Genomic DNA, 24,331 nt, shown 5'->3' on the forward strand with positions numbered 1-24,331 from the left:
TATAGCCCAGAGTAAACAGAGAAATTAATGCTTCTATTTTAGCCATTCTTCTCAACAAGCATATGTTGGAATGTATGTTGCAACAGCTTGCTCTGAGTAGAACTACCATTAGCTACAACCCCAAGTGAGCTGATGCTTGTTTTGCATTGTTTTGCAGTGAGCAACTGGCAAAAAGTTTGCACTGAAGGACCCTGTCTGCTCCGCTGAGCTCTCGCTCAGTGCAACCGAGAGCACACTCCTCCAGCTCTCAGAAACCATTTCCCAGAAGCGCCCACAAAGTTCACACCTCGCTGTGGGCTGTTGTTTCGCTATGAGGATGACGGCACAACCTGAGAAGCAACCCACAGCTCTTCTCTACAGTTCAGTGAGTAAATGAAGGCATATCCGCAGGTTCCCCAACCCTGCTATAGAGCAACTCCAGGGTCAGCAGCCGACGAGCAACGACTAATCCCACCAATAACTACAATAAAGCTTAAAATATGCATAATGGTGAATTGGATGGTACTGAACTGGCAAGGTCCAGAATTCCATGAGGACGCTGGGGCATGGTTGGAATTTTTGCATAAGCCATTTTATTTATTTATTGAATTTATATACTGCTCTACACCCAGACATCCCATCATTGTGGTTCCTGCATTTCAGGAGGTTGAACTTGATGACCATTTTGGTCCCTTCCAACTCTATGATTCCCCTTTCTCATTCAAATATACTTAATTCTGCATATGCCTCTTGTGCAGTGAAGAATAACTGGATCCAAACATATTCCAGAGCATATTATTTCTCTCCTTCTTTCTCTCTCTCTCTCACATACACATACATACACCCTGACACACTCGCAGAAAGCTACCTTAATAATAATAATAATAAAATTTTATTTATATCCCGCCCTCCCCAGACGAAGTGGGGCTCAGAGCAGCTAACAACAGTAAATGTAACACATCCCAAGCACATAAAATCACAATCAATTAATTGAAATACATTCTAAAATCAATTCATTCTAAAATCAATTCAGCATGCTAACATTAAATTTGCAACCTAATCCCAAAAACTTTATATGAAAATAACTCCTACTGAAATGAATGGAAGTTCCACAAAAGGTGTTTGGGATCAAGACAATAATTTCCATTTAGGGCAGCAGATTCCTAGATTCAGGATATTATAGAAAAGCTTTAACAACAATTACTGTACATTCTGTAATGTACATACTGTACACATTAGATTATTTCACTGTGATGTTATATAAACCTAAATATGTTTCTGTTTTAACTGACCTATTTTTATCTAATATTTATTGGTGTAAATAGATGTTTAAAAAGGTATTTTCCTGGACAAGTCTGAGTCAGATCTTTGGTCTATCTAACTCAGTACTGTCTGCACTGACTGGGAACAGGTTATTCAGGATTTCAGGCCAGAGTCTTTCCCAACCCTACCTGGAGCTGAAGGGGATTGAACCAGGTACGATCTGGATGCAAAGGAGATGCTCTACCACTAAGCCATGGCTCCATCCCCATTTGAATGTTTCCAATATTTGACTTACTTGGTTTAACACTCAGTTGAGTCCCACCTCCAAACAACAATTTGTTAGCAGTTCCTCCATAAGTCACCCAGTGGGTTAGGGTACGACAAAAACACATCATGACATAATAGGGAACATCATGGGAGCACAGGAAGCTACCTCCAACCAAGGTAGGCCAATGGCCCAGCTAACTCAGTAAGGCTGATGCTAACTTGCTACGCCTTTCCAGGATTTCAGCAACGTCTAGGCAACACGATGACCATGTACATATGCAACAGACAATCTTTATAGAATTCCTTCAAACCATAACAGTACAAAATGAAATCTTTAGTCTCAAAGTCTCTGAAAATCTTTAAATGAAGCGAGGTACCAGACTTTGTACGATGACAGACAAGCTGTGAAGCTTTGTGTATTCAGCAAGAAGGATATAGAATTGCTACATAAACTGAAAATCAAATTTTATTTTCAGTTTTTGAAGCAATTCTATATCCTCCCACCACACTGACGAAGAATTCTACAAAACAGAAGTCAATATCCAGAATCACTGTTCAGTGTTGGACATCATATTTGCCGAGTACACAGAGCTTCACAGCTTGTCTTTCATCGTACAAAGTCTGGTACCTCGCTTCATTTAAAGATTTTCAGAGACTAACACGGACCTCCAACCCCTCCCACCTTTATGTTTAGGGGTGAAGTCATAAGAGCATAAGGATGTATCCAACTAAGTTATTGTCAAAATAGGTACACTGAAATTAATGGATCTAATTTAGTCATGCCCATTCGTTTCAATGTGTGTACTCTGACAGCATTGTAAATACAGTTACCCATGTTCTTCTTTCCCTGTCCTGCCCCCCAGGGTTTGGCTCAATGGGTGGCTGGAACAGCCCGAATATGAGTTGGCTGAACTGTGTTGGGTGAAACTCTGTTGGGCTGCATGTGCACCCAATCTCTCTGTGGATCAACAGGGCAGGTGGGCACGGTACATTGCTGACAACGGCTTGGGGTAGCTACATTAGCTCTTTGAATCTCAGTCGACACCACCAATGTAATCATCATCAATGTTGCTGTTGTCATTCATCACCATCAATTATTGCCATTTATTATTAACACAGTTATCGTAATCTACTGCCAATGCTCCATAAATAAATATATACATATGCAGTGTTTTAAATTAATCCTGTTTGCTTATCTTTGAGCTGCCTATGGATTTTGGTGGGCTTCTCTGAACGTTTGAAGCATTTTGAGAGAGTCTAAAAACATAAGAAGAGCCCATTGGATCAGTTCAGTGACCCATCTAGTTCAACTTCCTCTTAGCCAATTAGATACCTGTGGGAAACCCACAAGCAGGAGGATCCAAGCTCCAACCTCCTGTAGTTTCCAGAAAATGGTATTTTCCAGCAGGTGCTTCCAGTTGTGGAGGTAGAATATAGCCATTGTGGCTAGTAGCCATCAAGAGCCTTCTTCTGCATGAGTGTGTGAATGCTCTGTCAAGGTGGTAGACAAAACCCATACAGTGCGAACTATACTAAGTGTTCAAAGGAACTAAGAGGTACCAAATCCAGTAGTAAGGGGGCATGAGAGTTTACTCGCTGCAAGCCAATCAGATCTTTGGGGTAGTTGAAAATTCTAATAAATAGATGGTGGACTGGACCAGAATGAATGGACCTGACCAATGCTTAGAAAACATTTTGGAACCTGTGTGGTTGGAAAATGACATCACAACTTCCCACCCAAGAGATGGCAGAACTATAGAATGCATTAAAATTGTGTGCATGGAGGGCGGGGAGAAAAATAACATTTTTACACCATTCTCCATGTTCCCTCAAAACCAGCACAAACAGAAGTGTCAACTTACCAGGGGTAACTACAAGTCTGGTCCCACCTCCCAATGTGAATTTAAATCCAGCAGTATTATCACTGTGAGACACGTCTATACAAAATGGTGGTTCTGTGGAAGCTGACGTGTGCCATGGTTCAGCCTGTTGGATGGCATGCTATTAGAACCATGTGGGGACTTTCCCACTTAAAAAAAGTAATATTTCAGAATGAAAAGTCCACTTTTGAGTGTCTTGTAAATATTTTGATCTACAAGAGGTTTGAGACTCCTGGGTAAAGTAAAAATCAACAAATCTGCAGAATACATGGTTGGATAGATCAGTACATGTCTCCTTGTGTCAGACTAACCTGGTTTAATTTTATACTACCTGATGCTCTAAGCAGTCTAAAAAAGCATCAATAGTCTGAGATCCAAAGAACAGACCAATGAGTGGTTTGGATATGGGGTTTTTTGCTTGTTTTCATCCACACTCCTTACTTCCCACCCAACAAAAACTACTTTTCAGAACAGTTTCACAACTTCTTTGTGATAAGGCCTACTGTTCTAAGATGAATAAGAGAAAACGGAAATCCAAAAGGGTGAACCCAAAGCCTTTGGGAGTGCACAGAGTAGCCTTTGGGATCTTGGCCAAAATAAGCAAATAATGTTATTTGCTCACCATGTCCCACTGACAACCTTGTCTCACTCCCAAATATAATTGTATTACCTGCATAGTTCACCGGTCCTCTTATAAATACATGTCTTTAAATAAATGCAAAGATGTGAATTTCTGCTGTCTGTGACCACCATTTGAATAGTTTCCTAATGTGAGAATTGGGTGGTGTTGATGATGGTAGTTGTGGTAAAGAACACAGAAGCATAAACATTGCAATCTTATATGGCAGAAATGGTCTGCTAGCATTCTTCCTCTCAACAGTGGTCAACTACAGTGACAAGAAGGACATTATGCTATCCACTCCTTATTAGTCTCAGAGAGGTTATATCTAGCCAGGTTACACTCACAGTAAATACTGGCTCCTTAAAAAGAGGACTGAGCTTTATAGAACAAATCAAGAAATTCCCCACAAAAGTACATAAAATGAACACCCAAGTTTCCCATGATGCCAGTATAGGCAGAAATGCTAACTTACCCGGTATAACAACAAGTTTGGTCCCACTTCCAAATATTTGAGACCAACCAACATTGTTAACACTGTAAGACACGTCTCTACAAAATGGTGGCTCTGTGAGATTTGACATGTATCAGTCAAGTTGTCCATTTGGTTATTATTGCATGGAGGGAAATATGAAAATGTAGTCGTGTTTTAGACAGAAAAACTATAGACCATTTCTATAAAAGAAAAAATTTGCTTGCTCTACAACTGAAATGTATGAGGGTTGAATCCAGACTTTCAACCTTGCCATCTTTAGACTAAATAGTATTGTCCTCCTCAGAATAGACATAGGACTAATTGTGCATTTACCTCAACATTATGATTGCAAACTGACACCAGTTAGGTCCCTTCTGGAAGGTGATAAAGAGGACATGAATGAGTTAGTCAGTTCCTGTTGCTAGTCCCCAGCACCGAATGCCCAAAAGTTTAATTGAATTGACACATATCCAACCCAGGAAAGGGGATCCTGTGGTCCTCCAAATAATGATGGACTCCAGCTCCCATCAACCCCAGCCAGCATGGGCAATGGTCAAGGGTGATGGGACCAACAGCTAGAGGGCCACAGGTTCTTCATCCCTGAACCTATAACAATGCATAGAAATCTCACAGCCTACAAGAACAGAGTCCTCTGGAAATTAATGTAACCATAACTTGAAAATAGAAAGTCCCAATTGACTGTGATATGGAATGAATCAAGACAAAAGGTACCTCTCTAAAAGGTAACTTTTGTCCTCCTCTCAATTCTATTAATTGATCAATCAATCAATCAATCAATCACAGAGTTTCCAAACTTGGGTTGCCTTCTGTTTTTGGACTACAACTCCCACCATCCCTAGCTAGCAGGACCAGTGGTCAGGAATTATAGGAGTTGTAGTCCAGAAACGGCTGGAGACTCAAGCTTGGGAACCCCTGATCTATCATATCAATATTGCTTTAAAACACGAAGAAGGAAAAATATATAAAGAAGTTCACTTACTAGGCAGAATTACAAGTTTTGTCCCACTTCCAAATATGGGTTTATTCCATCCACCACTGTTAACACTATGACACACACCTTTACACCATGTTGGAACAGGTAGTGCTACCTGCTAAATTTGTCTTCTGCAAAACTTACATACATTGTAGCCTGCATGTTCACAGCAGCAATCTGTGTAGTCTATATTTTTACAAGTTAGGTCAGGAACATTATGCTCATATTCCAGATATGGGGCAGATCCAGCCATCCACCTAAAGCAACCTAGAGAGTTAACAGCAGTTGTCCCCATGTAGCATAAAATGACCATAAAGAAGGCTGATCGCCGAAGAATTGATGCTTTTGAATTACGGTGCTGGAGGAGAATCCCATGGACTGCAAGAACCTATCCATTCTTAAGGAAATCAGCCCTGAGTGCTCACTGGAAGGACGGATCCTGAAGCTGAGGCTCCAAGACTTTGGCCACCTCATGAGAAGAGAAGACTCCCTGGGAAAGACCCTGATGTTGGGAAAGATTGAGGGCACAAGGGGAAGGGGACGACAGAGGACGAGATGGTTGGACAGTGTTCTTGAAGTTACCAGCATGAGTTTGACCAAACTGCGGGAGGCAGTGGAAGACAGGAATGCCTGGCGTGCTCTGGTCCATGGGGTCACGAAGAGTCGGGCACGACTAAATGACAACAAAGCATAAAATGGCACATATGAAATAGATCTCAAATGACCTAAGGAATCTAGGTCAGGGATAGGGAATATGTGATCCTCCATATGCTGGATTCCATCTCCCATCAACCCTAGCTAGTATGGCCAATGGTGAGGAATGATGGGAGTTGCAGTTAGTTCATGATCTAGATTGAGTAGGTCATTTGAGATTGTTTTCATATGAGATCATTTCCATTTTTGTTACATAGTGGAAACCTCCCTATAATAAAAATATTGTATACCACCATTCAGGTATAAGTACACAACTTTTACTTTTTTGTGGGTGCAGGTCACACTTGTACATATGCTAAGCTATCAAATCCACATATGTGGAATAAATCATTGCCACAAACTTAAAATATTATGCTGGGCACATTTTCCTCTGGAGAGTGAAAGGTCAATACAAGCTAAAGAAAATCCATCTTGTTCTGGTAAGTGGTCATTAATATGTATCTAGCGCATTTACAAGATTTGGGCCAAAATGGCTCACCTGCCAACTAGAATATTTCCTGTATTTGACTTACTTGGTTTAACAATCAGTTTGGTCCCCGCTCCAAATAATAATTTGGTGCCAGCTCCTCCATATACACAGTGACTTCATGTATAACGAAAACCCAGGTTTCACTTTGTATCCCTCAAGAATCAAAAATGAATAGCCACTTAGAACACAGTGTGACCAGAAAATCCAGTTTTCTGCCCAACTGCGTTAAGGAATAAATGAATATATATTTGTTTTTAAAAAAGATTTTTACGTTACAGTCAAGTGTTCTTAAACAGCGGCAGCAACAGAAATGCCAACTTACCAGGAACAATTGCAAGCGTGGTCCCACCGCCAAATATGAATTTTCCCCATCCACTATTAACACCATAACATGTACCTCTACAAAATGGTGGACTTGTAAGACTTTAATGCATCATGTTGCCTGCTCTATTGGTGCTACACGGTGGTGGTTGTGAATATCTAGTCATGTTTCAGAAGGAAAGAACTTCAAAAAGCATCCATGACAGATCCACAACCTCTTGAGGGAGACTGTTCCACTGTCAAACAGCTCTTACTGTCAGAAAGTTTTTCTGTCTAGTCAGAATCTCCTTTCCTGAAACTTGAAACCATTGGTTCAAGTCCTATCTTCCAGAGCAGGAGAAAACAAGCTTGCTCCATCCTCCATGTGACAGCTTTTCAGATATTTGAAGATGGCTATCCTATCTCCTCTCAGTATCCCCTCAGTAGGTCACTATTTTAAAATAACAACCCCCCCAGACACAGAACTGGCACCTAGCAGTCAGAGATATGATATAACAGACAAATATACTGTCGATTATCCATCCCAAAGTCCAGTTCTTTTTATCTCAAAGGTGTTGTTTCTTTTAAGGCAGTTGTATACCTTCTCTAGAAGAGAATGCCAATTTACATTGGGTGATAGTCAACTGAACAATACTCAGAGTAGACTCATTGAAATCGATGCACTTAAATTACAAAAGTCCATTGATTTCCAGTGGTGTGTTCTAACTATGACTAACATTGAATATCACTGATAGTAGATGCTTCCATCCAATTTGTAAAAAAATGCTTGTGATAGTGTCATGCAATATATGGAAGCAACATACCAAGGCAGATAATGATCTACCATGAATACCTTAAACATAACAATACGTGAAAAAAAAGAAGTGTCATCTTACCAGGGAGTATTACTAGTTTGGTCCCACTTCCAAATGCAAGTTTACCAAATCCACCAGCAGTGTTAGCACTGTGATATGTACCTTTACAAAATGGCGGCCTTCTTATGGGCCCAGGCATTATCCTGGTCCTTTGCACCAGAGATATAACAACATATATAGAGCCGATTGCCCATTGGCTTCTCCTTTTCAAGGCACTCAGATATCAATTTGGAAGTTAGGTCAAACAAACTTTGGGTCATATTCAGACTAGACCCACTGAAATCAATGTAGTTATGTCACACAAGTCCATGGCTGTGATCGCCGTGTATGGTTGACATTGGCTCATCACTCATGGATATTAGATGCCTCCATCCAATGGGTAGATTGGACTATGTCATGCTATTGAGGCAAATAACACATCCACTGGGATAAATAATGGTGTACCATGATTACTATGAGAAAATTAACATAAAAAAATGTAAAAAGTCTCTGCTTACCAGGAAGTACTACTAGTCTGGTCCCACTTCCAAATGTGGGTTTCCCAATCCCACTAGCAGTTGTAAGCACTGTGAGATGCACCTTTACAAAATAGTGGCTAAACTCTTTGTCCTGTGGGCTGGGGTGAGGAACCTTTGTCCCTTCAGCTGCTGCTAAACTACAACTCCCATCATCCCCGGCCATTGGCCATGCTTGCTGGGTGTTATGGGAGCAGCAGTTCAGGAATATCTGGAGTGCAAAGCACCTAATAAAGTGGTAAATACAAGCATACTGTGTAATATCTTAGCCATAGAGTAAATCCATTTATTTCAATGGGTCTACTCTATCATTGGATAGCATAATCATAAATTGAAATTAATTGTGATTTCAAACCAGTTTTGGGTTTTTTTAAAAGAAAAAGAAATAATGTTCTCAATTAGGTTGTATAAAGAATCAAGAATTATCCCACAAAGATAAACAGAGTAGGGATGATGTATTGGTATAATCAGAAAATTTCAATACACAACAAATCATGAAAAAGAATCCCATAAAAATGCACAAATCCAGTTTCTTTAAATGTCACTGTAAACAGCAATGTCGACTCACCAGGAATAACCACAAGCTTGGTCCCACTTCCAAATATCTTTTTCCAACCAACATTTTCAGCACTGTGAGACACATTTCTACAAAATGGTGGCTGTCTGAGAGTTCATTGACATGCATTATGGTGCAGCGGTGTGTGTGTGTGTGTGAAAATGGAGTTAGGATTGTAGATTAAATCCATTGGGGTAGTAAAAATAATGGGGAGGGGGGAGGACAGAATGTAAGCGATAGGCAAGGCTTAGTTAGAATAATCTATACTACTTTGTCCATCCCAGCAGCTACAAGTCAAAGGTTTAATTGAATGGACTTTTATTCATACTTACACCAACCAATCTGAACCAAAGCAGAGAAATTTGAGACCCCAAAGTCCACCACTGAGCAAATCACAACTCTCTCAAGGTCTGAGCAGGGGTGAGAAACCCACAGCCCTCTTAATGGTGTTGGATTCCCAACTCCCACCTGCTTCAGCTGGCATTTCCAATGGTCAGGGTGATAGGATTCAAAGTCCAACAAGATTAGCAGCTTCCCCACCCCAAGCTAAATAACAGAGTCAGCTGGCTGGTGCTGATGGGAGTGGCATAGCGATGGACTTACAACATTTTCTGATTGTCAGATACCTGTGCTATGTGATTCTGTTCCAGAGCCAAATAAAACAATTCTTGCATTTTCATGGTTGGTCACACATGGTGACTGTTGGTCACACACATTTCCCCCCCTGGATTTGACATCAAGCACAAATTGAATGAGCCTTGATACTTACTGGGATTCACCTTCAGGATAGTTCCTTTTCCAAATATCACCTTATTTCCAGCTGCATTCCCACAGTGATTCAATGTCTCACAAAAACCTCTAGAAGAGGGACAGGGAACATGTGTCTTTCCAGATGGTGTTGGACTACAACTCCCATCACCCATGACCATGGGACTTGGTGACTGGGGCTAATGGGAGTTGTAGTCCAGGAACCTCTGGAGCACACAAGGTTAGTTAGGCATAGCTGCTGTGTGAACCAACACAGTATTCCTGGTCTCCCCCCTAATCTCAATTTATTTATGGCATTGTAAGACTTGGAGCCCTGCAACATCTTGAGGGCTAGCTGTAGGCAACAGGATGATTGTTTAAATGCTGGCTGGTAGCTAATACCTACATTATCTGTGGTGCTGGAACTTTGTAAATATATGTATGTTTCGAAGGCAAGAGAGTTGGCATGGGACTCCAATGGTATGTTCATGGTTTGAGGGAATTCACAAAGCTTTCAGCTGCAACTCCCATCATCCCTGACCATTGGCCATGCTGGGTTGAGCTGTTGGACTACAAAAGGCCCCGAAGGGCAAAAAAAAAAAAGGTTAGAGAAAGTTGCTAAAGACTGCCTTCTTGGTTGCTCTGTGAAGCTCAACTTGACCAGGGCTTTTTTCCAGCTGAAACTCACCAAAGGTTCCAGCAGCTCTCAAGTGAGCCATTGCCATTCTAAGAGAATGAGGAAGGTGTTCATGGTGAGTTCCAGCACCTCTTTTCCTAGAAAAATAGCACTGGGCAACACAATTTCAAATTTGGAGGGTTGCATTTGGATGAGGAAGAGGGGGGTATTCTGATCTGTCACACTCACAAAATGAAACTAAATAAGGGTTTAAATTTACCTGGTGTCACGATTAGCCTAGTCCCACTGCCAAAGATTACTTTCCAGTTACCAGTTACACACAGTGCTTCCTGCTTTGATAAAAATTGCCCAGACACAAGGAGTGTACAATGTGCTCAGGGATAGTATAGAGCAGGGATGGTGAACCTGGTGTCTCCGAGACTGGACCACATCTTCTATCATCCTTGATCATCAGATGCTGGATGATGCGGATGGGAGTCATGGTCCAAAGCAATTGGAGGATGCAATGTTGGACAAAGATGCTTCACAGACTAATATTGTGTTCCTGGTCACTCCACTTACTCCAGACCAAGTTTTGGGGACTGCATTTGTTTGGAAAAGAAGGTATTATGATCTGTTGCACATAGAAGGAATTAAGGCTTGAAACTTACTTGGTGTCACAACCAGTCTTGTTCCACTTCCAAAGGTTACTTTTCCATAACCAGTGGAAGACCCACAGTGTTTCCTGCCTTGACAAAAATTGTCCATGCACAAAGAGCTGGACATGAGAAAGGGTAGCATAGGCAGGGAGGAGAATCTGATGTCCTCTAGATATGCCTGGACTGCAACCTTCATCACCGCTGACCATTAGCCATGCTGACAGGGGCTGATGTGAACTGGAATCCAACATCATTTGAAGAACCACAAATTCCCCATCTCTGGTATAGGGATGGACTTGCAACACTTTTTGATTGGCAGATACCCATACTATGTGATTCTGTTCCAGAGCCAAATAAAACAATTCTTGCCTTTTCATGGTTGATCACACATGGTGACTGCTGGTTACACACATTTCCCCCTTGGATTTGACATCAAGCACAAATTAAATGAGCCTTGATACTTACTGGGATTCACCTTCAGGATAGTTCCTTTCCCAAATATCACCTTCTTTCCAGCTACATTCCCACAGTGATTCAATGTCTCACAAAAACCTCTAGAAGAGGGACAGGGAACATGTGTCTTTCCAGATGGTGTTCAACTACAACTCCCATCACCATGACCATGGGACATAGTGACTGGGGCTAATGGGAGTTGTAGTCCAGGAACCTCTGAAGCACACAAGGTTAGTTAGGCATAGCTGCTGTGTGAACCAACACAGTATTTCTGCCCCCCGCCCCTAATCTCAACCTATTTATGGCAATGTAAGACTAGGTTCTAGGGGACACGGGTGGCGCTGTGTGTTAAACCACAGAGCCTAGGGCTTGCCGATCAGAAGGTTGGCGGTTCGAATCCCCGCAATTGGGTGAGCTCCCGTTGTTCAGTCCCAGCTCCTGCCCTCCTAGCAGTTCGAAAGAACGTCAAGTAGATAAATAGGTACCGTTCCAGTGGGAAGGTAAACAGTGTTTCCGTGTGCTGCTTTGGTTCGCCAGAAGTGGCTTATTCATGCTGGCCACATGACCTGGAAGCTGTCTGCGGACAAACGCCGACTCCCTCAGCCTATAGAGCGAGATGAGAGCCGCAACCCCAGAGTCATCCACAACTAGACCTAATGGCCAGGGTATGTTAACCTTTACCTTTAAGACTAGGTTTTGGTGTTGCACTTGGATGAAGAGGTGTAACCCAAACTGCCATACACCCAGAATTTAAGAGATTAAGAACTATAACTAACTTGGTGCCACCACCAGTCTAGTCCCACTTCCAAAGATTACTTTGAAGGACCCACTAAACACCCAGAGTGTTTCCTCCCTTGACGAATATGGCTCAGTCACAAGAAACACACAAAGTTAAGAGTTGAACGTGCTAATAGATATTATAGGGCAGACGATATGAGGCAGCTGATGTCCTCCAAATTATATTGGGACTACAACTGGGTTGGCTGAGGCTGATGGGAGTTGTAGTCATAAGCACCTGGAGAGCTCAAAGTTGGAGGGAGCTGCTCTAGGGACTAGCACTGTGTTCCTGGTTGCCCCCCTAGGCTCAACCTGAAGACTAGGTTGGGGGGTGGGCTGCCTTTGTTTGGGGAAGGGTGGAGGTAATCTGGTCCATTACACATGCAAAATGGAAGGAATTAAACATGGAAACTTACTTGGTGTCACAACCAGTCTTGTCCCACTTCCAAAGGTTACTTTCCAGTTACTACTAGAAGACCCACAGTGTTTCCTCTCTTGACAAAAATTACCCAGGCAGAAGGAGCACACAGAGGATGGGGATAGTCTAGGACAAGAAGGGTATCTGGTATCCTGCAGATATTGCCTGACTACAACCACGACCCCTTGCCACTGACTATGCTGACTGGGGCTAAGGGGAGGTGGAGCCCAACAACATATGGGGGGAGTCACAGGTTCCCCATCAATGGTGTAGGGATGGACTTGCAATGCTCTTTGGTTGTTAGATACCATCCTATCTGTGGTGGACCTTGGGGTCTCAAATTTCAGTGGCACCCTGTGTGATACTAAAATTTGGTGCCCCCTTACTCTTGCACTGCATTCTAAATAATAGTTGTGGCATCCCCTGCAGTGCCCATTGTGACGCAACTGGTTGTGCTCCTCTAAATCTTCCTCTGATCCTATACAGTTCAACTCCAAGGCTGAGTTCTAGGGAGAGAGCTTTCCTTGCTTCTTTTCAAGAATGGAATGGTGGAATTCCTCTATATGAGCTTTCTTCTTCTATCCGCTTCGCCTTAGGAATTAACCCCCCTCGATTCGGAATTAAGCCCTGTGCTCCCCAATGTGGTTGGATTCCAACTCCCATAAGCCTCAGGCAGCATGACCAATGGTCAGAGAGGATGGGAGCAATCTCTGGAGGGACACGGACTCCGCACCCTTGCAATCAAACAATTCTGACATTCTCATGGCCAGGGTAAGTGTTAATAAATACTAGCATATTCAAGATGACACAATAGTGTGTTGGGCTGAACAGGATTCCCTTTCCTCAACAAGATTTGTTGCTAAAACAACAACATGGGGAACACTGGGTCATCTGCAGATACCCTTAACTCATTGTCACACGTTCCACACACAGAAACATCCACAAATAAAATGAACTATGACTGCAAAAAGATCAAACCTATTCATTCTGAAGGAAATCAGCCCTGAGTGCTCACTGGACAGACAGATCCTGAAGCTGAGGCTCCAATACTCTGGCCACCTCATGAGAAGAGAAGACTCCCTGGAAAAGACCCTGATGTTGGGAAAGATTGAGGGCACAAGGAGACGACGAGATGGTTGGACAGTGTTCTCGAAGCTACCAACATGAGTTTGACCAAACTGTGGGAGGCAGTGGAGGACAGAAGTGCCTGGTGTGCTCTGGTCCATGGGGTCACGAAGAGTCGGACACGACTAAACAACTAAACAACAACATGATACTTACTGGGATTCACCTTCAGCTTAGTCCCTTTGCCAAAGATCACCTTGTCTCCACTGTATTCCCACAGTGATTCAAAGTCTCTCAAAAACCTCTAGAAGAGGGACAGGGAGCCTATATCTTGTCAGATGGTATTGGACTACAACTCCCATCACCCTTGACCCTTGGGCATGGCGGCTAGGTCTCATGGGAGTTGTAGTCTGACAATACCTGGCACAAGGGCACAAGGTTAGGAAATCTATGGATCAACACTGTTTGGGGTGTTGAATGGTCAGGGGGGGGGGGAGCTGCAGCCCAGAAACATCTGCAGGGTCACAGCTTTCCCACCCTGCAATAAAACAATTCTTACATTCTCATAGTCAAGGTTAAAGTCTAGTATTTTCAAAATAGCAGTGCAGGGCAGTGCACAGAAAAGGCTTTCCTTCCCCCAGTAGTCTTTGCTTCTAGAAAATTCACAGCCATCACTGATTCATGAGTAAACACACAAGACGTAGCCGGCTGTACATTTGAATAAATAAGGTATACTATTCATTGTATCAAATTGTAGATTTCAACAGAAGTCTCATAAAGTTCCACATGTAAAGGGTTGTTACAGTTCCACATCGGTAGAACAGGCTCATATGCAATATTACAGGATAGTGGATCTTATAGCATAGTAGTGGTTGAAGCCTAGGATGGTGAAAGGCTAATATTCCGAAAATCCTTGTCTTAGACTCTGTGAAAGGATTCTATGGAACTGTAACAACCCTTCATGTGGATTATTGGACTCTATGAAAAGACAGGTGGAATAGACACTTATACATGTATGGACCTTATGCATGAACTGACTAGAGAATGAACTGATCCACAGGGTCTTCTGCTTTTTTCATTGAACTTTATGAGACTTCCGTTGAAATCTACGATTTGATACAATGAATAGTATACCTTATTTATTCAAAAGTGCAGCCAGTTACGTCTTGTGTGTTTATTGAGCATTTATAACTGCAGCCCTTAACTGTTAGTAACTCTCACCATCACCAACACCATGCTCTGGATTTGATATCATGAACAAATAATATGAACCATGATACTTACTGGGATTCACTTTCAGGACAGTCCCTTTACCAAAGACCACCTTGTTTGCATTGTTTCCCCACAGTGATTCAATGTCACTCAAAAACCTCTAGAACAAGTGGTGGGGAGACCTGTGGCTCTGCAGATGATGTTGGACTACAGCTCTTATCATCCTTGACCCTTAGACATGGTGTCTGGTCTGATGGGAGTTGTAGTCCAATGACACCTGGAGGACACATGTTTAGAGACTGCTGCTCTAGGGATTGACACTGCATTTCTGAGTCCAACTTGCATACAATTGTATAAGTCAAAGTTTTGCATGTTGCATTTGTGTGGGGAATAGTATTCCCAATCACCATCCATCCAAAACAAAAGGGATTAAGAGCTGAAACTTACTTGGTGTCACCACCAGTCGGGTTCCACTTCCAAAAGCTACTTTCCAGGATCCACTGATATAGCCACAGTGTTTCCTGCCTTGACAAAAAGTGACCCAGGGGCAGACTTAAGAGGAGAAGGTGATAAGGGATAATATAGGGCAGCGATCATGGGATATCTGGTGTCTCCCATATGACAGTAGACTACGACTCCCATCATCCCTGATGATTGGCTGTGCTGGCTGAGGTTGATGGGAGTTGTAGTCAAAAGTGCCTGCAGAGTTCAAGTTTGGAGGAAGCTTTCTATAGAGTAGCCCTGCAAGTTTAATTGGTTGTCTTTGGTTAGGGAAGGGGATCCCGATCGCTCACAGTCACAAAATGAAATGAATTAAAGGCTAAAACTTACTTGGTGTCACAACCAGTTTAGTCCCCTTTCCAAAGGTTACCTTCCTGCTGCTAGTGCCATCCCCACAATGTTTCCTGCTTTGACAAAAACTGCTCAGGCTCAAGGAGCACACAAAACCAAGAACTGAAGGGGATAGCCTAGGATAGGGATGGAAAACCAGTGCCCTCCACATCCTTTTTTGGACTACAATTCCCATCACGCCCAGCCAGCATAGCCAATGGTTGGGGATGATAGGAACTGTAGTCCAACATTGTCTATGGTGGCACAGGTTCCCCACCCTTGCATTTCCTGGTATGGACATAAACACTGACTGCTAATGTTCCCCAGACTCTAACTTCTATTGAAGATACAGGCACAGAAGCATCTGGGAAAGCTGACAGTTCTTTAGAAATAAAACTCTTTTTTAAAGAAAATAAATAAATCAGAATGACCTGTGTGGAGAACTCAGAGAATTTTCAATTATGAACGAAAGCTGTGTTTTGGTTCACATATTGTTTTGAAAATTGTAAATTAGGTAGGGTCACAAATCCAAAATCAAGTATGTTTCCCTCTTGACAACATACAAGGAGAACATTATGTGAAGTTTGAATCTAAGGAGGTGTATGTGGTGGGGTATATATATATATATATATGCTTTCGTAGATTTTCACGGGTACAGGAATGCAGGTTTTGGTGTCTTCGGGTGTCTTCCCGTGTAAGAGTTGGGGTGTCTAGGCGACGTTTCGACGAGGTCTCACTCGTCATCTTCAGGCTGGTGCTTTCGGCTTCTTGTTACTGGAACAGAGCAGGATCTCAGTGTTTGAGTTCCTATAAATACTGTTGAGGGGGTGTGGTGTATAGCCTCCGACGTTCTGGGCAGAGAGGAAGTTCCCAGGTTAGTGTGCCTTTTCTTCTTTTGTTCCTTAATTACTTGAGGGATATCTTGAGTGATTTCTTGAGTGATATTCTGAGTACCACTTAGGAGGGTCATTAAGTGTGGATTAGTTGCTAAAGCTTTCGTGTCTTGACCTCTTGAGCTTGTGAAGAGTTTTTCTGAGAAGATGGCTGTACTGCACTTAGTTGTGCTCTGGCTTGGCTTCGTGTATAGGGGCGAGCTGTGGTTTTGTGCCCTGTGCCAGCCAGATTTGTGTAGGGATTGCAGGGGGGTGTAGCATCCGGAGGTGCCACTATGGTTTGGCTACTGGATGGTGTCTGTAATTTATCTGTGGAGAGGGTCTGGGTTTGGGTCTGGTGGGGAGGGCTAATTTCCAGATGTCTGGCAGGCGGGACGTGTCGTCACGCTTGTTCATGTTGTGAGGGTGTTTCTCTATCTCGATGGCCCTCCCCACAAAAACCGACACCAGAACCAGAGGCACACAGAACGCCATCACCAATCAACCAGCACCTCCGGATGCTACACCCCCCTGCAATCCCTACACAAATCTGGCTGGCACAGGGCACAAAACCACAGCTCGCCCCTATACACGAAGCCAAGCCAGAGCACAACTAAGTGCAGTACAGCCATCTTCTCAGAAAAACTCTTCACAAGCTCAAGAGGTCAAGACACGAAAGCTTTAGCAACTAATCCACACTTAATGACCCTCCTAAGTGGTACTCAGAATATCACTCAAGAAATCACTCAAGATATCCCTCAAGTAATTAAGGAACAAAAGAAGAAAAGGCACACTAACCTGGGAACTTCCTCTCTGCCCAGAACGTCGGAGGCTATACACCACACCCCCTCAACAGTATTTATAGGAACTCAAACACTGAGATCCTGCTCTGTTCCAGTAACAAGAAGCCGAAAGCACCAGCCTGAAGATGACGAGTGAGACCTCGTCGAAACGTCGCCTAGACACCCCAACTCTTACACGGGAAGACACCCGAAGACACCAAAACCTGCATATATATATATATATATATATATATATATATATATATATATATATAATATTGAGGCATTCATGTTGTAAAATCCCTTAAAGATAGAGATGAAAAATCTCCAACCCATAGGAGGGTCTCAATTTGAGGAGTGAAAATGATTTTCCCTAGGGGCAAACAACAAGGGAACCTTCAAATAATTTCTGTAAACTGTGGAGGCAGAAACAGAATATTTGGCTAACAGCACAATCCCAAACATGACGACTCAGAAGTACGTCCCATTGAATTCAGTGGGGTGTATCCTCCAGTAAGTATGGTTAGAACTGCAACCTTAATGGTTCTAGCAAGGCTACCTGTATAATCTACTTCTAGAAAGTAGTTTACATTACTTACTTGGCTCCACCACTAATCTTGTTCCTTTCCCGAAAACCAGCTTGAAGTTCCCGGTATTCACACAGTAAGATTAGCCATAGCAAAAACCCAGCAAGTGTGTTTTGCCCTTGCTGAAAACCAAAGCAGCATGTTCTGTCACAAAAAAAGATCTACCAGGAGGCTGACTGTGCTGCAGTGCAGGCATGGGGAATCTTTGGCCCACCAAATATTGCCAAACTACAACTTCTGTCAGCCCCACCAAGCATGGCCAATGGCCAGAGAAGATGGGAGCTGTAGTTCAGCAACCTATGGAAGTGCAAAGGTTCCTCACACTTGCTGTAGTGGAAAGGCACCACACAGCCAGGATTTGATAGGGAGCAGATCACAAAGCAAGGACTCTTGACATCTACTGCTGTGGTGTCAATTAGACAACACTCTTAGAAATGCAGAGGCTACCTTATTCCAGTATTGATCCATCTAGCTCAGAATTATCCACACCAGAGATGGGGAATGTGTCTCTACAAACATTACTGGACACCAGTTTCCCGTAGTCCCAACCAGGATGGCCGACAATGAGGGATGATGGAAGATATAGTACAACACTTGATTGACTACACTGATTGACCATGGCTCTCAGGTTTTCAGGCTCTAAAGGTGCCCAATCCTTCCCAAAGGTGCTGGGGATTGAACCTGGGACTTTCTGCATGCAAAGCAGATGCTCTACAACTGAGCTACAGTCCTTCGCTAATATCCCCAGAAGTGGTAAGTTAGCATTTAGCACGTCCCATGCCTGAAACACTCAATTTCCATGGAGGAAGAAGAAACAGAAGGAGCATTCTGGGGAAAGCGCCTTTGCAGGTGGAAGCAGGGAGCTCTCTATCACCCTTGGAGGTCTCATTTTGCAGGAGGGGGGAGCCTGCAGCCATTTAGATGTTGTTGAACTACAGCTCCCATCACCCAGGCCATTAGCCATCTGGTTGGGGGTGATGGGGGCTGCAGTCCAATGATATCTTGATGGCCACAGGTCCTCCAACCCTGGATTAGATAGAACTTTCAGTCTGATCCAGAATGTATCTTTTGAAATGATATTTCTATTGGCTGGAGGGCATACTGAGAACATATAAAATACACACTCATGTTTTTCATAGATTGAAAATGACTTACTTGGCTCCACAATTAATCTCGTTCCTTTTCCAAAAGTGATTTTGTAATTGGAGCCTCCACTATTCACAGTCATACAGGCCATAACAAAAACCCAGCAGGTGTGTCTAGGACACTGGGGGACTACCTCCTCTCTCAGAAACATTCACCTGTATATCAACTATCCATGTTTTCAGCCCGAGGACCACATTCCCTGATAGGCAACTTTCCAGTCCAGTGGTGGGTGAGGCCAGGGGCATAAAGTGGGTGGGACCAAAGCAAAAGTGGGAGGAGTGACAGAGGTGCATAGCGGGTGAAACGCCAACAATGCGATGTCAATTTTAGTTTCTACTAGTTTCCAATTTTCCCAATCTTAACTTCACCTCTTTACATGTCTGCATCAATTCATGATTTTTATAAAAAAGCCTTATGGAAATTCAATAAGTGTGAATTATGTAGTTTTGCACTAAAATACAAAGGCTATCTATAACTTCCCAGCCCTACGTATATTCAGGGATAAGGGATAAATTCAATGCAATTCACATTTAAAGGTGCGTTTACATGATTTGCACTTTCTAAAGCAATATGTAAAGCAATACACTTCCATCCTTCAAAATTCACACTTCTCTCCAAATTTTGCATTGCAGTTCTCCTGTCAAGTAATATATGCAAAAATGCATATGCTAGGCTAAGTTTGCATAAAGTTTGCATAGAGCTGCATATATTAGTGAAAACAACACACCAAAGATGCATCATATTAGGGAAAATATAAATATTAGGGAAAATACGATTGGCAAAAATGTGTATATTAGACCAAAATGCATATAAACTGTGTAAGGAGAAATTTGCACTTAAATGCTGGTGAATTTTCAGGAGGAATCAAACTGATTTAGAAATGTGGAGGACAGGATTGGAAGAAAGAGAAATAAATAAAAATGGACAGATTTTTCTATTTCGACTTGCTAACAGCTTCAAGTTTCAAATTTGGTGGTTCAAGATATTTGGATGCCTGAGGGAGAAAACCCAAGATGGGGTTCTTCCCATGGTCACATCTCTGACATACGCTTAAAGCACCATTATGCCAGACATGGAGAATCATGGGAACTATCATTTTTTAAGGGTGCTTGAAACTCTTGGTCTTTGTGGTCAGCACCCCTTAACAAACTAAGAAACTAAGAACTTTCCCCAAGTTTCTTCAGGGGAAACCATAACTGTTAAAGTAGTATAAGGGTCCATATAATTTGTGGTGTGGATGTGACCCGTGACAACAATGCAATAAAAATGAATGAAAGAGCAGAAAAGTATGCTACTTTGATGATATCCTGCCACAAGGAAGAGGGGCACAGGGATGAAAGAAATGGAAAATAAATTCTGTCTGCTGTCACATTTGAAGAACTGGACAAATGAAGTCAGACTTACTGGGCAGGACAGTCAGACTAGTTCCTGATCCAAATGTCACCTTCTCACCAGAGCTCCTCACTGTGTTCTTCACCTTAACATAAACTCAAGAATTGCTACATCTACCAAGTGTGAAGAGAGGGAAGTTTCTAAGATTGTCAAGCTGAACTATATACCATGATGAGATGTATGGATGTTTGCTACATTTGTATGGGATATAATTGGGGGCAGTCGTGGAGGTTTCTGGAAAGGGAAGAATATCCTGAATTGCTGTGCCCAATACAAATACAAGACCAGGGGACTGAAAGAGCAGGGCCTGCCTGAAGTTGATGGGAGTTGTAGTCCAAAGTGCCTGCAGAGTTCAAGTTTAAAGGAAGCTGCTCTATGGACTAGCCATGCATTGTATATCAGACCAAGTTTAATTGGTTGTCTTTGGTTAGGGAAGGGGATCGTGATCACTGACAATCACAAAATGAAATGAATTAAAGGCTGAAACTTACTTGGTGTCACAACCAGCTTTGTTCCACTTCCAAACGTGAGCTTAGTGTAGCTAGTGCCAGACCCACAGTGCTTCCTGCCTTGACAATAAAGTCCTCCCCATTTTAGTGGTTCCCATCTCAGCTTTCTTTCTTTTTTAAAAAAGTAAGTTTCTAGTCCCCATGACTGAAATATTGGTACTCTTTCCTACGGTAAATCTAAAGTCACGTTTCTCTACACTTCTGCAACCACATGGCATTCATGTATTCTGTCTGGGATTGTAGCAGAGGTGGGATGATTGCTGCTAACCTGTCATTGTGCCTTGAAGCAAGTAGAATTGTTGGGAAATGGGTAGAGATTTTTTTAAAAAGCAGATTGCATTTTAGTTAGATTTGATGGCTGTGATGGAGAATGTATGAAGAGCTCTGGTGCATCAGGTCAACAGCCCATCTAGTCTTGCATACTGGTCTCACAGTGCCCAATCTCAAACAGTACCAGAGCACTTTCGGACTTATGAACCCAGTAAGTGATATTCAGAGGCATACTTCCCCTGATATTGAAGGTGGCACATAGCCATCATGATAGCCTTCTCCTCCATTACGAAACAACAACTCCATAGTGTTTCTTGCAGAGCTATAGACAACTCATTTAAAATAATAATAATAATAATAATCTTCCTGGCTGGTTGATTTACCTCTTCTGTTCTCAGTAAACAAGACAGAAAGTTCTTAACTACGTGACCAGATTCAAACCTTTAACCGCGTTTAAGTGTGCCCACAAAATTTGAAAACATTTTCAGTTTCTATTTTTGAAATCCCACACAGAGAACTACTTTGTAATCTAAAATGTGTGGAAGCATTGTAGGATGACAATATGCCATATCAACTTACAAAATCCAAGGCATAGCTGCCTTTTACTTAACTCGCCCCATGGGTGAAATGTTCACAAGCCCATACAATAATAACATTGTTTAGAAAAGGTCTCTGGCCATCTAAATCATCACTAGTGAATTTTCTTCAATGTTTATTTCAGCTCTGCTGCACATGGATCATTTATTTATATTTTTATGGAAAGGTATAAAGGACTACTGGAAAATGTTGCACTGGAAGCCGATCTTTTTAAAGCAATAATGCAAGCAAAACAGAAAATGAATGAATTAACTGATTTTGGGGAATGTAGCTGCTTTTGAGCAAACAAAGCAAACTTACGTGGCACGACAAGCAACTTTGTCCCAGATCCAAATGTCACCTTGTTTCCAAAATTTACACAGTGATTTCTCCTTTAGCATAAACTCATACAATGCAACATAAGGGGGAGTGCACACATTGGAGAATACTTTGCACAAACAACAACACTTCTGGGCCACATCAGTGGTAATTCTTACCTGCCCTGCCTCTAAGTCTAACATTGTAGTAGCATGAAAAGTTTGCCATATCTCCCCCTTGTTTCCAATACAATCAAATGCTGAAGGAGACTGCCTGTGTTTTTTACTCACACTTTACCATGAATATTCATACTGGTACTCAGTTGCAAATTTTGAAGCAGTGCTCCTTTCAAAGGATGCATGATTGTGTTTCAGTTCACACACTGCTTTAGGATGTGCAAATTAGGTACATTCATCTATAAATGCAAACTGGGCAGAATTCAACACCCATCTCTACTTGCAGGTGCAAGAGCCTTGGGGGGATATTCTTATGATTCTACTTTCCTGCAGAATGGAAGGAGTCAACAGCTGAAACTTACTTGGAGTCACAACCAGTTTAGTTCCACTTCCAAAGGTTAGCTTGTAAGTGCCACTAGTATACTCACAGTGCTTCCTGCCTTAACAAAAAAAAGAGTCCAGCATATAAGAAGACTGGCGCAAGAATGAAATGGAGGGATTGCCCACACTTCTGCCACTTCAACCCAGAAAACCTGCTCTTTAGTTCTACATTTGAACTGCGGTTCCTGGGAACATCAATGCTGTTTGTGCCGATTCAGCACTAAAGATTGGGTTTCTCCAGGGGAAAGCGATGGGCAAACGGGGGTGCAAAAAAGCCCTAAGAGGGGAATGGTGAAAGGAGGGTTTATATTTTGTCTGTGTGGTTGTTTTCAAGGAAACAAAACAAACCTACAGGGCAGGACAAGCAATCTTGTCCCAGATCCAAGTGTCATCTTCTGACCTTAATCCAAATTGTGATTTTCACTTTAGTGTAAGCCATGGTTTCCCAAACTTGGATCTGCAGCTGTTTTTGGACTACAATTCCCATCATCCCTGACCACTGGTCCTACTAGATAGGGATGATGTGAGTTGTAGTCCAAAAACAGCTGGAGACCCAAGTTTGGGAAACTCATACAGTGCAACATCTGTGGTCATCTGCATATTGGGAAATACTTTGCATACAAACCATTCTTCTGCGTGGCATCAATGAACCTGACTATCTGCCCTGGGCTGCTCCTTCTGTTCTGCCCAAAATTATTATGTTGTAACAGAGTGGGAAGTTATCCATATATTTCCCCTGTTGCCAATGCAGTCTGATGTTGGAATACACTGCTTGCCTCATTTGCAGCCCTGTTAATCCCTTAATCCTTTGAGTAAAACCATTTTGGGTGTATTTACAGTTCTGGGTCATTGTTGGAAACTGAATGCTGAGCTAAATGGGAAGTGATATGTTTTCTTAACCCATTAGCTATATTTTCTTCTTCCAACAACCAGGGTTACGATTAATAAAAGGTTACCCTTTTCATAATGATTCAGGATAAAAAAAAACTTTAAAATAGATTGTTGGAAATCCCACTGTAATCATTAGTTCACCTGTAGTTCTTCATAACTACAGAACCTTTTTTCACATTTGCTGCTATTTCAGCATCTCAATTTCTCATCCCCCCCATCTTAAATTCAGTTCTTTACATTTCCTAATCACTTTGCAAATTCCGGGACCTAAACTGGAAATGGTGGGGATTGAACCTTCTCCATGCAAAGAAGATGCTCAGATTTCTATGCTATATTATGGTCAGACAACATAAGCTTAACACATGAGCTTTTGTGTAGCTAATAGCTAAGTATGTTTATTTAACAGGTACTGGTGGCTGCAAGAGGTTTACTTAAATGCTTGGTGCTCACTAGTTAGCTTCCAAATGGTCCAAATATTGTCAGATTTGCTAACTTGCAAGGGAGAGAGCCGAGTTAAGGGCATGGTGATGTTTTGGGTGAAATGATGCTGTTTTGGAGACTAGCACTATCTGCCTGGTTGCTCTCCCGTGCTCATACAGTAAAAACTGAGTATTTTTTTGGGGGGGGTGCAAGTGTCAAGGAAGATACCTAGAGCTGCTATTTCTAGCAAAACTGGAGGAATTAAAGAGCTGAAACTTACTTGGAGTTACAACCAGCCTAGTTCCACTTCCAAAGGTTACTTTGTAA

The 24,331-nt window shown here is 42.3% G+C and overlaps 1 gene segment (V, D, J or C); it reads right to left on the reverse strand.

Moving 5' to 3' along the window:
- Nucleotides 1-24,331, reverse strand: part of LOC310691403 (T cell receptor alpha chain MC.7.G5-like) — a 114,556-nt gene that overhangs the window by 5,050 nt on the left and 85,175 nt on the right. The window contains exon 3 of the C gene segment in view: nt 15,301-15,353.

Source organism: Podarcis liolepis (genome assembly GCF_965112155.1).
Source record: "Podarcis liolepis genome assembly, chromosome: 13".
NCBI lineage: Eukaryota > Metazoa > Chordata > Lepidosauria > Squamata > Lacertidae > Podarcis > Podarcis liolepis.